Source organism: Zootoca vivipara, chromosome 17, assembly GCF_963506605.1.
Source record: "Zootoca vivipara chromosome 17, rZooViv1.1, whole genome shotgun sequence".
NCBI lineage: Eukaryota > Metazoa > Chordata > Lepidosauria > Squamata > Lacertidae > Zootoca > Zootoca vivipara.
Genome location: NC_083292.1, coordinates 36,761,066 through 36,775,636, shown reverse-complemented (window position 1 = coordinate 36,775,636; position 14,571 = coordinate 36,761,066). Strand labels below are relative to the sequence as shown.

At 41.5% G+C, this 14,571-nt stretch overlaps 1 long non-coding RNA gene across 1 annotated transcript; it reads right to left on the bottom strand.

Annotated features, from left to right (window-relative positions):
• Positions 1-7,867: 7,867 nt before the first annotated feature.
• Positions 7,868-9,520, bottom strand: LOC132591351 (uncharacterized). Its single transcript, XR_009556923.1, has 2 exons — positions 9,478-9,520; positions 7,868-8,899 (listed from the first exon to the last, which is right to left on the bottom strand). It is a non-coding gene; the product is annotated as an uncharacterized LOC132591351 (long non-coding RNA).
• Between the last annotated feature and the right edge of the window lie 5,051 nt (positions 9,521-14,571).

Genomic DNA, 14,571 nt, shown 5'->3' with positions numbered 1-14,571 from the left:
CAGTATCAACTTTAATCTGCCCCTTTAAACTCAAAATCTGAATAGATCCAGAACAAAGCCCTCAGAACGATCCCATGGATTTCACACTTCCTTGAGTTTGGCCTATCCAGTATTAGGTCAATATTCAGAAATTATCTGAATAGTCTCAGAAGATTTAAATAGTTGCCATCAGAAATGTATGGTTCTCAATCACAGCAAAGAGCACATCAAAAATCAAGCAGTAAAGTAGACAGCCGGATGGATCTGATCCTTCAAGTATTTTTGGTAGAGCCACCCAATAACACAAATTTCAGGACTAGAGTTCTGGAAGACATTCTAAGCTACCTAAATTATCAGTTTCCCAGCAATTGAATTCAACTTACCTTGTACAGCAGTCAGAACTTGTCAGCTCAATGGAGATTCAAGTCAACGAGTGAAGAGCTCAGAGACAGAGGTTCCTTTTGTAGAGCTCCAAGAGCCCTGCCTCCTTGAAAATGAAGCACCACCAATGAATGGACACATGCTTCATTGCTACTCAAAGCACATGTCTATGTGTTGCATCCACTCTCTACCAATCACATATTCGTTGAGTTTATCCACATCTTGTACTATGAGAGCATTTCCCCAAGGTCTGTAATTAGGCGGCATTTGATGCTTATCACGCTATAAACCTCACATCGCACGCACTCTGCGGAGGTAACTTCAGAAGTGTGGTTTATTGAATAGCAACACTGGCAAGAACGGAATGGACCTTCTCATTGGATCCATGTGGCTGAACGTCCCCATGACACAACAGCGCAGGATTGCTCAATAGTTTGTTATTCCACCTGAGCTTCATTGCTTGAGCTCATAAATTCCTTTTAATCTAGGTGCTGTAATTAGCAATACATGTTCAGTTTTATACGTCAAAATGGGAAAATGAGTTCAACATCTCAAAGGTATCAGGGTATTTTTTCCTTCTCTTCTGTGCCCTCTCCCCACCCCAAAATGATACCATAAAAATGTAAGAAGAATCTACTGGGTCAACTCAATGGCTCATCCAGTCCACTATCTAGTTCTCACAGTGGTCAACCAGATCTGCCCATGGGAAACATGCAAGCAGGATTCAAGCACAATAGGACCCTCTCCTCCTGGGGGCTCCAGCAATAGATTTTTGTGTTTCTCACTGTACCATCAGAGGGCCTGCGTTACGTTCTGCATCATACAAGAAAATGCCAGCTGCTACCAAAAGACTCATATCCTTATCTGCTTTCACAAATATATGTGGCGTTTTAAATCTCTTCCCTCTGGGTAAGAATGGGGAGCATGTAGATCCACTCAATAACACATTTTCAGGACATTTAATGCAACAGAATTTTGTGTTTCTCACTGTCTCGTGTCTTCCCTCTGGATAAGAGTAAAGAGCATGTTCAATGTAGGTTTAAGAATGTAGGGGTTATGTGCCTGAACCTTTGGTTACATGATGAACACATAGAATTGTAGACAACTAAGTTATATAGAGAGCAGAACTGTGGAAATAAAAGAATCTAAGTCCAGTGCTGAATCTAGTTCTGTGTTGGTGGCTCCTCTGCACAGGGCGCTGAGCCAAGAGAGTTGCAAAATGATAAATGATTGAATTGTTGTGAGAAGAAGAAATATTTAGAAGCGGGCACCAGATTTTGTCCTTGCTCAGGGTGCCATATAAAGCAAATACTCTATTCTGAACTTAAAAAATGGAAAGCGTAATGCTGGTGGTCAACAAAAGAGGTTTAAAGACTGTCTCAAGGCAAATATTAAAAAATGTAGTTTAAACACCAACAATTGGGAAACACTTGCCTGTGAGTGCTCCAATTGGAGAACAGCCTTTACCAAAGGTGTAAGGGGTTTTGAAGACACTCGAACTCAGGATGCAAGGGAGAAACTTGCTAAGAGGAAGGCACACTTGGCAAACCCTCACCGTGATCAACTCCTGCCCGGAAACCAATGTCCCCACTGTGGAAGGATGTGTGGATCCAGAATTGGTCTCCGCAGTCACTTAAGGACTCATTATTAAAACCATGATTATGGAAGACAATCTTACTCAGCTATGAGTGATTGCCAAAGAAGACGAAGAAGATATTAGCCATATCCACCCCTGCTAAATTAGTTACGTCTATCAACTTCAGTGGGTCTCCATGTGGATACAATATCCTCATTTTAATGTAGTATTTAATAAATATGTGATATGATGGTTTGGGGAACAAATATCACAACTAGAAAGAGACCTATTGGAATGTAATGTAAAAGTGCTGTCTAAAATGTATAAAATATTATTGGAATAGGAGACAAATGATGAGCAAGTAAAATCCTCAATGATACATTGGGCAATAGATATTGGTCATAGTATAGACATGGAAGCATGGGAATGATTGTGGAATAAGGATACAAAATTTACGGCATGTTATGGTCTAAGAGATAATTATATGAAAATGATACATTGATGGTATCTAACACCGAGTAAATTGGCAAAAATGTATAAATCTAAATCAAATAAGTGCTGGAAATGTAGAGGGAAAGAATGTTCTTTTTATCAGACGTGGTGGTCTTGTAATAAGGTTAATTAATTGAAAAATATGTTTAAAATAACTGGAAATCAAGGTAATAAACTTTTTATTAAAAGAATGGAAATGGTTTATTGAATATTTACAGATAAATTGTAAAAAGTAAGAACATTGGCAGGATTATTGTCATAACCTGCAGTTTCTTAAGAGTATATCTTTAAAGTAGATGAATAAATGATATTCATATTAAAAATAAATTTAAAATTTAAAAAAACTGCAGAAAGAGGGGGAAAGAAGCCAAGTTTTGAAATGTTAAAATGACCACTTAGAGCAGACATATTGAAATTAATCAATGTTGCTAATTTAAGTCAATTCATTTCAATGGGTTTACTCTGAGTGGGCCTTTGTCAGCAGCAGTCCACTGGGTTATAGTCTGTGTCAGTCCTACTCAGAGTTTTCCCATTGAAATTAATAGACATGAATAACATAGGCCGATTAAAGTCAATGGGTCTAATCTGAAAAAGACTACTTTTGGACAGCCAATGTCTATCACCCAAATGTTTTGTAACGCACCCTGTTTGGTGTCTACTGAAACTTTCTGTTCCTTCCACCCAGTTGCATCTATTTCTTCCTGACCACTTCATTAAAATGTATATGACCAACTCTTTGGTTGTGTGTTGATGAACACATAACCCAGGCGTTACCATAGATTTGAATGGCCAATCCTTTAGTTATTTGAGCAACACATCTAAGAACCTATTCCAGAGTTATATTGGCAGCCCATAAATCAAATGCCACTGAAGGATTATGAGGTGAACGCCTTGGTTACGTGGCCAACACATGATTCTCAGCCTACAGTTCGGTTGAATGACAAATACCTGGAGTATGTTGGTCAGCTAGAGCAGTGTTTCTCAACCAGTGTGCCTCCAGATGTTTTGGGACTACAACTCCCATCATCCCTAGCTAGCAAGACCAGTGGTCAGGAATGATGGGAGTTGTAGTCCCAAAACATCTGGAGGCACACTGGTTGAGAAACACTGAGCTAGAGCACGATAATGAGTCATGGCCATAACTGGGATCATGGAGTGTGGTAGAACAGATTATTCACTGGAAAGCTCAAAACTGAAGCTAAGAGCTACTGAGGAAGATGGCAAGAAAGGCTGGTAAGGCCTGGAATGAGATACAAAAGAGATACAAAGACAAGATAAAAAAATTGTTCTTATATGCAACAACTGCGACAAGAATTTCTGAGCCCCAAAACAGAAGCAACACAAAGTACCAACAAAAGAAGAGTGGCAGATGAAGCTGATGGGCTTTGCGGAACAGGCAAAGCTGACGGGAAGAACCCAGAACCAACAAGATCGGACATTCCAAAAAGACTGGAATAAATTTATATTATAATTAAAAGACAACTGTAAGCAATTAACATCACTAGCAGGGTTACCTGAAGATTTGTAAGATGAAATGGATACTTATTCAGGTGGAGTAATTTAATACTTTAGGTAATGATATAACAAGAATAGGAGAGGAAGGATGCAAGGATGCAAAAGTTAATTTTGTAAACCATTAGGCGGGCGGGCGGGAAGTTGTTAGGCTCTGTTGAGCCAAAGAGTTATAATAAGAGGATATAATGTGATTATATGTAAAAGTAATAAAAACATTTTTGATAAAAAAGAGAAGAAGGCAGATGTGGTGGAACAGTCTCCGTTGGCAAGCCAAGGGACAGTTGGTTGTGAAACCCACCCAGTAAGCTGCAAAGGTGGTTGGAGAGGCTTTCTACGGAAACCTGCTGAAACAGCAAACTGGTGCTTTAAAACAAGGTTTCAGAATAGCAAGGAGGCAGTTGGGCAAAGCTCCATTGTGCGAGGTTTTCGGTTAACTATGTTGTGCTCAACTCTGTTATTTCTTCTTGTATTTTGATTTTATTTTAAAAACAACAACTGTCCCTTTCCAACCCTGTTCCAAATTCCCTGAATACTTTCGTATCTCATTACTCAATAGCCTCTGGGTAGGCAAACTAAGGCCCAGGGGCTGGATCCGGCCCAATCGCCTTCTAAATCCGGCCCACGGACGGTCCGGGAATCAGCGTGTTTTTACATGAGTAGAATGTGTCCTTTTATTTAAAATACATCTCTGGGTTATTTGTGGTGCATAGGAATTTGTTCATTTCTTCTTCTTCAAAATATAGTCCAGCACCTCACAAGGTCTGAGGGACAGTGGACCGGCTCCTGCTGAAAAGGTTTCCTGGCCCCTGCAATAGCCACTATACTGTGGATTAAACTGTTGTGCAACCTGCCTTCATTTTTGCTCCCCTATCCAAGCCTGATGTCAAGCGAATCCAGCAGTACAAATCTTCCAATGGAGGCTGTGTGATGATAACTTTACACCAGGCATCCCCAAACTCCGGCCCTCCAGATGTTTTGGACTACAATCCCCATCATCTCTGACCACTGGTCCTGTTAGCTAGGGATCATGGGAGTTGTAGGCCAAAACATCTGGAGGGCCACAGTTTGGGGATGCCTGCTTTACACACAAACACTATATATATATATATATATATATATATATATATATATATATATATATATATATATATATATATATTGTGTGTGTGTGTGAGAGAGAGAGAGAGAGAAGTTATCATATATATATATATATATATATATATATATATATATATATATATATGAGAGAAGATATATACCTAGATGTATATTTTATGTTGTAAAGACCTTAGGGGTGTAAATGGCTAGAATAGGTCACTTCCGGCCACCGCAAGCGCTGTAATCGACGGGGTTTGCCTCGAGCTCCGAGGCAACCCAGCTCCGTGAGGGGGGGGGAGGTGTGATAGCGCCACACCTCCCCAAAAGAGCCCTAGGTAGAGTGTCCTGGGGACGAGTCTGAGTGGAGAGAGTCTGAGTGGAAGTGGCGGGGGCCATTTTGAGTGAAATCATCACCCTCGCAAAGTGAAGCTACGTGCCGACAGCGGAGAGCGGTGGATTCCTTCCTTCTTTCAAGTAAGGAATTTATATTCGAACCTGACAGCAAAAAGCTGTCTACGGAAAAAAATATCGGGGGAAAAATTAGAATTGGCTGCAGGGGGTGATTTAAAAAGGGAGTTGATTACCCCCCTCCGAGAGACTGTGAAGCAATGAAACAACCCTAAGTTGATAAAGTGGGATACATTGAATTTACCAGAAAGTGGACTTAAAAACCCTCCTTTGTAGCATGCACAGGGGAGAGGATTGATTAAGTGGTGGATCCTGCAAAACGACAATTTAATAAAAGAAAGTCCCTCTGGAAGCTGGACCCGGGTTTCCGGATGGGTCAGTGAATGGTATTTAGAATATGGCAATAATAAAGAATGTTTAAAAAATATCAAATGTAGTGATTAAGACTTTAGAAACTATTTGGGAAAATGGTGTTAAAGGAAGAATATATCCAGTTTGGACTTAAAAATGGCGTTAGAGAAGAAGAAATCTGATCCCTGCCATTTCCGGCCATACAACCTGCTGGACTAATATGAAATTTGAGATATCAAAGATGGCTGTAGCCATAACAACACCATCACAAGACTTGGCTTGGCAAAGGATTTCTGCGTTACTGTTGGAGATTAAACAGGAATTGGATGAGAATAACAAGCAACTGAGAGAGGCTAATAAATTGTGGAGAGAGAGAAATGACTGTTTTGATGCAAAAAATGGATTTGAGAAAGGAATGATTTTAATGAATAAAGAAGACTTGCAAGATGCCCAAACACAAATATTGGAAGAAGAGGAAAAAGACGAAGGATACATTGTTCCGCAAGTGAGAGATGTGGAACAGGACTTTGGCTTGATACAAGGAGGCCTCAAAAAAGAAACAGTGTATACTGTTGGACTCCTAGTGAGAGAGGGAGTCCAAAGTCTGCACTGGGTACTGGGTAGAAAAAGTGGAGAAATGGAAGTTGGTCTGGAATTGGACACTGCAAAGGACTGGTTTCTTTCCACAGAATTAAAGAACATTGCAAAGACAGTGGAAGTGGGTTGGGCAGCATGGAAGAGACGACAGAAGATCTGGAATCAAATTTGGGGGGTTTGGGGGGAAAGTGTGGGAATGAGGTGATTTTTAAAGGGGTATTGTAATGGATGGATTTAAATGGTCTGAAACTGGCTTGACATTAGGAATTCACTGAAATGTCTGGGAAATTTGGCTCCAGCAAAAGGGGGGATGGTTCTAAATATAGATAATTAAGAAAGGAGAATAGAATTTCAAGATTTGAATAATAATTGCATTTTTGGTAAAATATTAAACTAAGGGAAGAAATTTAAGATAAAATATTGGGAAAGTGGGTAAGATTAGACATGGATAGTGGTGTAATAAAAATGATAAAATTGTAATGTGTAAAGGAAAATAGCAGAGTTACAGAACATTGCTTATATGGTTATTATAAGGGACCCAGAGTGGGGGGAGTCGGGGCAGTCCAGAATGATATTGTTATGTTAAAGGTTATAAATAAGATGTTTTTCCTTCTTTTTTTCTTTTCATCTTTTTTTGTATTTTTATATTTTTGTTTTTGTTTTGTTTTTGTTTTTCTTTTATTGCTTTTGTATGTTTTTTAAAAAAAGTAAATGGCTAGAATATTTACTATAAACTGGGGAAACCTGTATTCATAGATCACCTTGATTTCTCTGTCGCAGAAAAAAATGAGGAATACACCATCAAGAGTTAGTTAGATGAATAGCAGGGTGAAATAAAGAAACAATAATCAAACTGAGAGGCACATTGAGTATGCAGGGTTGGACCTTACTGCATCTGGACTCCTGCTCATAGCTGTCAACCCTCCCGTTTTTTGCGGGAAACTCCCTCATTTCAATCTGTTTCCCGCTGCTATCCCAGATTGCTAGATATCCCGTAAATTTCCCAGATAAGGAAGCAAGCAGTTCATCTCCCTCCCTGCTGGCCAGGGAGGCTCCACTTGCCCCCCCCCTGCGAGCGAGCAGCCAGCCGCCGCCCGGTAAAATGCCTTGTCCGGCTGCTGGCTCACTTGCCGAGCGCTGCCGGAAATCGCCTCTGCACATGCCTGGGCATGCACAGAACTGATTTCCGGTGCAGCTCTGCCCATGTCTGGGCACCAGAAATCGCTTCTGCACATGTCTGGACATGCACAGAACCAATTTCCGGTGCCGCGCCGCTGGGTGAGGCTGCTGATCCCTTATTTTCCAATCCGGAAGTTGACAGCTATGCTCCTGCTAAATGCGTGATCTGCTAGCAAGCACGAGGGAATGTTGCATTGAATGCAGAAAACTCTCAGATCAGGAAGATGGCTTTAAAGCCAGAAGATATGAAGAGCTGGCAAGGTTAGGCCAATGATCAACAACACAAGATACTGCCAGGAATTCAGAATTTTATTAGTGGACATTGGGAAAAGCTAGAGAAAGGGAAAAAAAAAACCACCCAATACACTGAAAGGAAAACATAGAACACCATACATATTTCATGAACATATCAAGGCACTTTTAGGGGTTTCCAATATGTTTTAAAGAGAATAATCTTAAATTTCATGAAGGAGGCAGGGACAAAGCTTGAGGCATCTCTCTCAACAGGAAGGCAACTGGCATGTCTTTGAGTATGGGGTTTGTGGTGACGTTCATCCCTACATTCTGAGTGTTGAGCTAGCAAGCAGAATGCTGGGTTTTGCTGCCAAGATCTGGGCTGACATGCAGCTGTTGTTTTTCAAATCCAAGGCCCTGTTAGCAGTTTCAGCACTTGTACTGGTAAGTAGAGCAGCAGGTCTGGCCGCAGCAGCAGGGGACGCAGCAACTCTGGTTGCAACAGCAGCAGGGGGAAGAGCCACACTGATTGCAACAGCAGCAGGGGCTGCGGCGACAACGGGAACAGCAGCACGGAGAGCAGCAGGACTGGTTGCAGCAGCGAGGGCAGTAGCAGCGGGGCTGGGAACGGCAACAGCAGGGGGAGCAGCCACACTTGGAGCAGCAGGTCAACTTGCGACAACAGCAGGGAGTGCAGCCACATCTAGAACAGCAAGACTGGGAACAGCAGCAAGGGGAACAGCCACACTTGGAACAGCATTTAGCCTTGTGGCAGCAGCAGGGGGAGCAACCACACTTGGAACAGCTCTGGCTCTGGGAACAGCAGCATGGGGAGCAGCCACACTTGGAACAGCATTTAGCCTTGTGGCAGCAGCAAGGGGAGCAACCACACTTGGAACAGCATTTAGCCTTGTGGCAGCAGCAGGGGGAGCAACCACACTTGGAACAGCATTTAGCCTTGTGGCAGCAGCAGGGGGAGCAGCCACACTTGGAACAGCTCTGAGTCTGTGAACAGCAGCAAGGAGAGCAGCCACACTTGGAACAACACTGAGTCTTGTTTTGACAACAGGCCATTTTGATGGAGCAGAGCTGAAAAAAAGTGAAGAGTTGGTTTCAGTAATCAAACCATGCTGTACTCACATCCATGCATGCATGGAGAAAGACACAATACATTTTTATCTTCTCGTTATGCCTTCAGTACATTCCAATTCCCTGACAATTATCAGTTATAGAAACTATACTTGACAACTCTGTTGTTATTTCAGCCATGGCCTGTGAGCCCAATACATATCAACATGGTAAGACAGAACTCAATATATTATAGAAACTTGAAGTCTATTAGTCTGGGATCCCAACGAGAGAGATCCAGCATTAGGCGAACATTTAACCAAAATGCTAAATGACATAATATCTGAAGAACAACTGAAAATAAGGAACGAAATTCTGAAAAGGATTATTATTATTATTATTTTCAAATTCATTCCTTCTATTATTAAAAAAAAATCTCTGTAAGGAGTGAAGTGGAATAAAGTTGTAAAGAAGAAAACCTGATGGATCTTGTCCTGCAGGTAGTTCCCGTAAATCTACCCAATAACTCTAATTATGGATATGGTTTCTGTAAGAAGTTTAAGGCTATCCAAATAACCGGCAATTAAATTCAAACGTACCTTGTACAGCAGTCGGAACTTGGAAGCACAATGGAGATTCAAGCGGATGAGTGAAGAGCTTGGGGAAAGAGGATCGTTTTATACAGGACTAAGCACCCAGCCCCTAGGAAATGAGGCACCGCCAATGAATGGACACATTCTTCATCGCTACCCAAAGCACATGTCTATGTGCTGCGCTTTCCACCTCCCAATCCCATGTTCGTTGTGTTGGTTCACATCTTCCACCTCAAGAGACTTTCCCCAAGGTCTATAATTAGAGGCATTTGAGGCTCATCACATTGCAAACCTCCTGTCAAGCACACACCAGAGGGCACTTGAGAAGGACGGCTTCATGAATTCAAATGCTCCAGAGAAGGGAATGGACCTTTTCATTGGACCCATGCGGCTGAACGTCACCATTGTGACTCAACAGGGCATGATTGCTCCCTAGTTGGTTATACCATCTGAGCTCTATTGCTAGAGGTCATTCCTTTTAATCTAAGTGTTCCAATTAGCAATGTGTGTACATTTTTATAAGTCAATAGGAAAAGATGAGATCAACACCACAAAGACCTCAGGGCACCTTTCCCCCCTCTTTTGAGTTTTTTCTTTGGAATCTCACGTTCCTCCAGCATCCATAGGCTTGGGAAGATGTTCACAGGTTCACTGTATCATCAGAGCACCTGTGTGTCAGAGCCACCTGAGGTCAAGTCGGCTGTCACCAAAAGGAGCAGGGCACCTCCCTTTTTATGTATTCATATGCAAAGGACGGTTTTAAGATAATGGATGTTGATTACTGCAGTGTTTTCCTCCCCAACAAATAGATAAAATCATCTGCTAACAATTGGAAAAACGTATCACCTACTATATGTGTATGATTTGATTTTTTTAAAATTATATTTTATTGATTTTACATAATAAAAGAACATACATAAAAATACATAACCAATTTTCCACCTACTTCTGTCCACCCTCCACGGGCCCTCTCCTCCCACAAGAGGATCCCCCGAAAAGCGGGCAGTCGACAGTGGTTCCTTTTTATGATTGAATTTCTTCCCACCCCTCCCTCCCACTCCCGGAACCCCCCTCTGCCACCAAGAGACTCCAGGTTGGCAGGAGAGATGCAAGTGAGTATCCATCCCACCATCTATCCACACTTAATCCCCCCTCAAAAAGAATAAAAAACAAAAACTAGAAAAAGAAAAAGAAAAAAAGAACAGAAAAAATAATAATTAATAACTAATCATTTTCCATAATGATATATGTGTATGATTTGAGGAAAGAAAAAACCTCTGGTTATAGCAGTAATGATCCCACTTACCTATTATAAAATAATACATAGAAAACAATGTAATAGGTTCATGAAAAAATGGGTCTTTTCATTACATTTTGTAATACTGTGCTTAAGTATAATGTCCAGTGTTATGCTGCTTTCAATCTGTTGTAGTACTTTCCGTATCTGCCCAAATAATACTTTTTTGGATCTAATTAGCCAGTGTGTTTTTTATTTATTAAAGATTTTATTGATTTACAAAAATATGTGCAATCATGTTGGGGGATTTTTCATTTGTTAAAGCAGCGTTCTTCAACCTTGAGTCCCCCAAATATTGTTTGTAATACAACTCCCATCATCCCTGACCATTGCCTAGGCTGGCTCAGGATGATGAGGGTTGTAGTCCATCTATAGACCTAACCAGCTTAGTTGGTTTTGTCAAGGGATGAATGTTAACTGGGATTAGTGGCTTTTGGGACACGTTGAAACTCAACCAAAACTAAATCCTTTTCAAAATTAACTTTCTAAGCTCTGGTATGACCTGAATGACACTCTTTCAATAGCATCCGTTTCTCCTACACCTATTTGACTGTTACTCGCCATTGATTGCCATGGTTCTTTTCTATGACCTTCTCTTGCGCACTTCTTGCATTATGCATCCAAATTGGATGAAAATTTGGAAAAGGCTAGGGCCAAGTGTGAAGTATAGGAGTGATTCATGTGGACTCTTAGTGACGTGATTATGGGCCACATAATCATTTGAAGCATTTTGTGGTCATCATAAAATACCAGCTCACCTTCTGCAACCTGGTTGTGGATGTGATGTGATGGACACAAGCTCTTGATTCAGTCACTGGGAATTTTTTTAAAAAAATATAGTGATCGGGACTTAAGGAAGAGGAAAATCCATATTATAATGTAAGAACTGTGTGTAAATAAGACTGAAGGCAAACAGGGTTGATGGGGCACTGCCCAATTTACCCTAATAGGCTAGCATCCAATGATAATGACAACAATAACAGTGGAAATAATACAGAAATGTGTCTTATTAAGAATCCACCGACAGCATATAAATCAGTCTAATGAATCTGATCCACACACACACACACACACAAACACACACCAAAACCACCACCACCCCCCAAAAAATACCAAATCTCACTACAACAAACCAAAGGCAACCAATCCACCCTAAGCCACCCCAACCTCTTTCACCACCAAAGAAATACAGCAAGCGGGAAGAAGAAGAAGAAGAAGAAGAAGAAGAAGAAGAAGAAGAAGAAGAAGAAGAAGAAGAAGAAGAAGAAGAAGAAGAAGAAGAAGAATAAATCTGTTTGTTTAACTATCTTTTATAATAAATAGTTAAAAGGTATTTTGCGGGTTTGGTCCTTCCTCAGTCACATTGCTAATTCCAGTACTTGGTTGCTTAGCCCTCTACCAGAATAACGTTAAATATTAGTCCCAGGTCGCCTGGCTAAGGCCGGACTGGGTGGTGGCAGTCTATCAGAACTCAGTTGGAGCCATGGGAATATAGCTTAGTCCTCCCGTGAGAGGGGGCAGCCAGTGGTCTTTGGAGAAAGAGCTGGTGCGCCCAGATAGGAGAGACAAAAGGTATTCCTGCCTCTAACATCACACCATACCTACACTAAGTAGAAGCATAGAAGATTGCCACCCAACCCCACCCCACTCACCATTCCCCCTCTCCCTCTTTCCTCCTCTTTTCTTTCTAACCTAACACTGTATGTAACACTAATGTCTAACAACAAATGAAACTTATCTGCAGAAAATGCAGCTTGAAAAAAGAGACATGGCACATATTTTTGTAAACTAAGAAACCTCCAATAAAAATATACTTTTTAAAAAAGAAATGAGTCTTATTCTTTTTATTTTATTTTATTTCATAAACATATAATACATTGTATTACAAAAACCATTGCAAAGCATATTCATTACATAACTAACAAAGAGAAAAAGAAATAGAAAAAGAAAGAAAATATAGGGGGAAAGAAACAAAAGAAAAAGCACAAGGATATAGCAAAGAATAGAAAAGAAAAGAGAAAAAAGAATAAAAGTTGAAAGAATAAATTTATAGGGGGGGGGGGAATCCTATCTTAGTAGAATACTTCCACCACTTTCAACACAGTAGTTTACGTTTTATCTTTCCATTTTCCTGTCTTCTGGTCATATATTATATTTCAAGCAAAATAAATGTTCTGAGAAACCTGATCCTCTTGTTTTTCCCATCCTGCAAGGTTAGTCTAAACATAACCAAGTTTTATTCCCCATGTCCGTTTTCTTAAATAATCATTTAAACATTCCCATTGTTTTTTAATCCTATCTTTCGATTTTTGTCGTATTATGTCTGTGAGATTTGCCAGACATTGTTTGTTAATTGTTTGCAATTAACACTCCAGAAGCTGAAGAAGCATATAGAAAAATGTTGACTTTGTCTTGTGGAATATCGCTGCCTATAATACCTGACAGGTAGGCCTCTGGAGAAATGTGTCTTATTCTTGACTATTATCAATAGAATTTATACCTTACCCTTGGAAAAGTAAATAACTATCAGATGTTTGAAAAGCTAATTCATCAAAAAAAATTGAATTAAAATAAATAGCATTCATTGAATTAATGTGCAATAGATTGTTGCTGTTTTGAGTTTCATTTTGTTATCTTATTTCATGGGTTGCACAAACTGCTTTTTAAATAATGGCTTTTATTGGGTGCTACAGGGAGCACCAGGGATGAGTTTCTTGAATCAGGGAGGTGGTGGTCCCCAAATATTTGGGAACCACTGCTCTAACCCATTTAGCTTAGTACTGTCTCCACCCTAACTGCTTTCAGTTCCCCAGGGTTTCAGACATAGATTTTTTTTCTCTGTCCTACCTGGACATGCCAGGGATTGAAGCTGGGAATTAATCAACAGTTTCACAAAGGATGAAGGGACATTGAACTCAGCAATGAGGCATTGAACTCAGCGAGACGAGCCTGAAAAGACAACCAGGCAGTTTAAATACATATATTCCTGACATTCCGGGTGTAGAGTTGGCAAGCAGCCAGTGGAATTTTGCTTCCAGGTGCTGAGCTACCAAGTTGGTTTATACATCCGCAGTGCCATTAGCAATTTCTAAGGAGTTCAGCACTTGGTGTGGAAAGAATTGCAACCAGAAGAGCAGCAGGAGTTGGAGCCACAGCAGCAAAGAGAGCAGCCACCCTGGTTGCAACAGCAGCAAGGGGAACAATCACACTGGTTCCAGCAGCATGTGGTGCAATGAGAAGAGGAACATTTGCTACATCCGAGGTTCATTACTTGCGCTCATTCCTTCTAATGCAGTGAGGGCCAAACTTGGCCCTCCAGCTGTTTTAGGACTATAACTCCCATCATCACTATCTAACAGGACCAATGGTCAGGGATAATGGGAATTGTAGTCCCAAAACAGCTGGGGGGCCAAGTTTGGCCATCACTGTTCTAACGCATGCAGGCCCGTCTTAACCACATTGAGTGCCGTTTTGCAAAGGTCCCTCCACCACCGCCCCCCAACTCACCGTGGACGCAGAGGAGGTACATGGCATGGGCGGGCCGGGCGCTGAGGATAGGCTGGGCTCAGGGGCGCTGCAGCGGGTGGGTCGGGCTGCCTGGTTGTCCTCTGGCCCACAGCACCCGGCCTCTTGTCCTCCTCATGCCCCTGACCCAACCCGGCCCGCCAGGCTGAGGCCGGGACTCGAACTTGTGGAGGAAAAGAGGGAGGGAGGCAAGGAGCAGGGCGAGCAGGAGGGCGGCCGGGCTGTCTGGCGGGGCGGGCGCAGTGCGGCTGACGCAGGCGCTGCAGCGTGCCGCCCCC